Genomic DNA, 3842 nt, shown 5'->3' with positions numbered 1-3842 from the left:
GATAGCTAAACCACGCCCACAGACACCCGAAACAAAGGAAGTTTTTCCCTCCAAAATCCTGACCGAAGTATTGGTCATCTCCCCAAAGATGGGTGGAGTTTGCGACCTTTAAATTGTCAGAAACACCACTAATCCGTGGTCAGACTTCAGGAACAGCTTCAAGACGACTCCATCTTCCTTCAAAGAAGTTCCAGCAAACTTCACTTCCAAGAATGACAACTGCTCTGATCTTCAGGAGAACTTGGAAGAACGTCTGATCCCACCCTAACTGACTTTTCAGAGATTTCTCTGTTGCATCCGGACTCTTGTTCAGTAAGCCAATGCAAGTAACCGTTTCCTTTACCAAACAATTTAGATGCGTAATTTTAAGTAGGAATCTTTCATTGAATCTTAAGGTGAATTTAAGTTTCTGTGACGATTTCCCAGTTAGGGTGTGATTAATTTTTGAGTCTAAGCTTGCCATTCCTTTCCTTCCTATCTCTAGTTTCTTCTTTCCAGTCTCTTCCTCCCTTTCCCCAATTTTAATTTCTTTTGTTTTATTTTATTTTCGTTTTCCCTATTTCTTTTGTTTGTTTGTGTAGTTAGTTTTATGTTGTGTTTGTCTCATTCATTAAATGTCAGAATTTTGAGCCACAGGTGATTTGTCTCTGAGTATCGCTCACAAATTAAGGTACCTGCAATATCTGGTCTGAACTACATGCTCTATTGAGTTAATTTAATTTAAATTACGGTATACAGTAAAAGGAAAGCGAATCTTTTTTGGCCGGGAAGATACCGCCTTCATAGAATTAATAAAGGTTACACGGCCTGTTCGCCGGACGAACAGACCAAATAAGCGTAACCTTAATTCCAGTACCGTTAATTTCAACTTAGGTTAAAATATTTAGAAGTCACTATAACACGTTATAGTTACTTATAAATATTTACCTTGCTTCGCGAGCCAAAATCGCTACAATAAAGACCTCAGAATATTTTCATTCAGCTAAAACCGGTCATAATGTTTATTGTTATATTCATGTGTCTGTGGCTTTCACTGGGTGAGTTAACATTGTATTTATTTTGGTAGTTCAAGAGTTATAGAATACATTACTGATTAATTGTATGTGTAGTGTTAATAAAAGCCTGATTTATATAGTTTTTTGCTTGATTGAAGTTATAAATTAAAAAAAAAATTGTCCTCTATGACAGATGACTCCATGGCAGATTCATTAGAGACACTTTTCACTCATAAAGTTGTAGATAAAGGTGATGATGTTACTCTGTCCTGCAAATACGACTCAAGCTTTACTTCAGGAAACTACCTGCACTGGTACAATATCCAAAATACAAACCTGAGTTCCTTCTTTACATTGTTGAGACTGGTGAAATAAGTACCAACACTCCCTCAAGAATGTCTGCTAAATTTAATAGAGATAATATACAAGTGGATCTTATCATCTGCTCTGCTGCTGTATCAGATTCTGCTCTATACTACTGTGCTCTGGTGCCCACAGTGACAGGAAATCCAGCTGTACTTCACAAAATCTAACCGTTTTGTTATACTGAATGTAGTTCTGTCAATGATTTAGAGAAAGTTACATGCCCTTTTTGGTGGATTCTCTCTTTCTCTCTAATGGTTAGGGTCATGGTTGATATGTAAGGTTGAGGTGTGAAAACACCCTAAATGTGATGTCAGTCCTTTGCAGAGATCCATACACATACTCTTTCACATACTCGTTCACACAAAATAATAATTTCTCCCAGCAAATTTCCTCCTGTCATATTTTTTGGAGGTGATGAAGAACTGCACACAAACTGACAGTAACCTGAACTCAGCACCAAACTGATGACCCTGAAGCTGTGATGCAGTATATATAATAATATAATATATTCACTGATAAGAAGTGAACTAAAGACGAGGCTCGGCCCAATCCTCATAGCAGAACTTTACAATGGCAGTGGACTCATGAGCCTCTCTGTTCTGACTGGAATAATTACACTGCAGATGAAGAGCAGTTTATTGTCTAATTACAGTAAATTCACAAAACTATATATTTCATGCTCAGACAATATTTTACCAACGCTATCAGAGCCATTGGGTCAGTCAATGATCAGTTTGATCAGCCAGATAAAACATGATGAAACAGCAGCAGTGTCATTACTGGTTTTGCACAAGGTAAATATTTCTAGCAAATATATGCTATATTTAATAATGCAGTAGTCCTTTAAGAAATAGGTACAAAAGTTCCTAGTATATCATGAAGAGTAATATACAGGCCAAAGTTTCTGGACACATCTATTCTCTGGCATTCATTTCGTTAAAGTATGTGGGTTTAAAATATTGGGATGCATGATCAAGCAAATAAGTAAAGTAAAAAAGTAAATTTATCTAAAGTGGATTTTGTGTGTTTAATCACCTGATGGGAGTGAACAAGTATGTCATGTAAATAGAAAGATGTTGAAATCTGAAATCTGTTTCCTTTTATTTTATATTTATTGTTCTGCTGTACATTTAATAAAGAACATACAGAAACAAACACAATGGCAAATTCGGCAGTTTTTTATAGAGAAATGTATCAGTGTTATGAAGACACCACAAACTACCTGGTGTTGTAAATACAATTTAATTATAAGGTATAATAAATAATTATTAATCCAGAGCATACATGTGTGACTGTATGACCTATTTGCAGGGTTTTATTTATTAGGGTGTTAAGGTTTTTCTCTTCACTGAACACAAGATGACGCAGTCACTTATCTTATAGTGGTTGACCTCACATTCTGAGATGATGGATTATACTTTTCACACTAAAATTTTTGTGACATAGAGTATACTTGTTGTTCTATCATACATACTGCTGATATAATATCCTAACCCCTGCCCTGGTTACTGCTACTGCACCTGCTGTGTCAGAATCACTGAAAACTGTTTTATCAATAACGTAATTAATTGATTATATATATATATATAGATGAATCAGTAGATGCATTAATTGTTCATGTAACCCAGGAATTCGAAGGATTTATTTATTAAATTATCAACTTATTTAGTAATATTGTAATGCGGTCATTAATGTTGGCAGGAAACGAATGTTTAAATGTATTTAAAATGTGTCAGGACTCGTGTCAATGATGTTGTTATTTGTGAACATCTACATTTTGTCTCCCGTTTGTTAGTGCGAGTTGAGTGACAATTGATAAACTGTCCAATCCGCGGAGGTTTTGTGTAAGACACCAATCATCTGTAAATCAATCATCAGCCAATCGTCTGTAAAAAGGGGTGGGATCTATTTGGAGCATGTATTGTAGTTCTGGACCATAGCCTAATGATTAGTGTATTTGTCTACGAGTTCGTGCCCATAAACACTCGGGATCGAAACCCGTGCGTGACTCTGAAAGAGGCTATTGTTATTATATCCGCTCAGACTCTTCTACAGGTCATTAAAATGGTGAGGAGGCTAAATTCAACCTTTAATTTTATCCCTAATGTTAGCTCGCTATTATAACAAGGCCATCTGCAGTTCTCCTCTCAAGCCACCAGAGGGAACCCTCACCGGAATATTGAAGCACTTTCGGTTTTTCTCCCACCACTGCTGGTATTTAACAGTTCAGTCCTCTCCAGCGCTGGAAAGCTGATCCTATATTAACAAAGGTCCTACTTCTTGCTTTATCGTAAGCCTTTTTCCGCTTTTCGTTTTTAACCACCATGGCAATGTTTCAATTGCTTTCTGCTAATGTCACACATGCACCGTGAACACTTGCTCCGCCGCATATTGAAAAGATATGCCCCTTTCTGCTCATTGGCTACACGTTTGTTTTGTTTGTCGGCCCGTCACAGTTTTCTGAAGCATTTCTCAAACAAC

The sequence above is a fragment of the Tachysurus fulvidraco genome, chromosome 1 (assembly GCF_022655615.1).
Source record: "Tachysurus fulvidraco isolate hzauxx_2018 chromosome 1, HZAU_PFXX_2.0, whole genome shotgun sequence".
In the NCBI taxonomy this organism is placed as follows: domain Eukaryota; kingdom Metazoa; phylum Chordata; class Actinopteri; order Siluriformes; family Bagridae; genus Tachysurus; species Tachysurus fulvidraco.
This window is presented reverse-complemented; position numbering follows the sequence as displayed.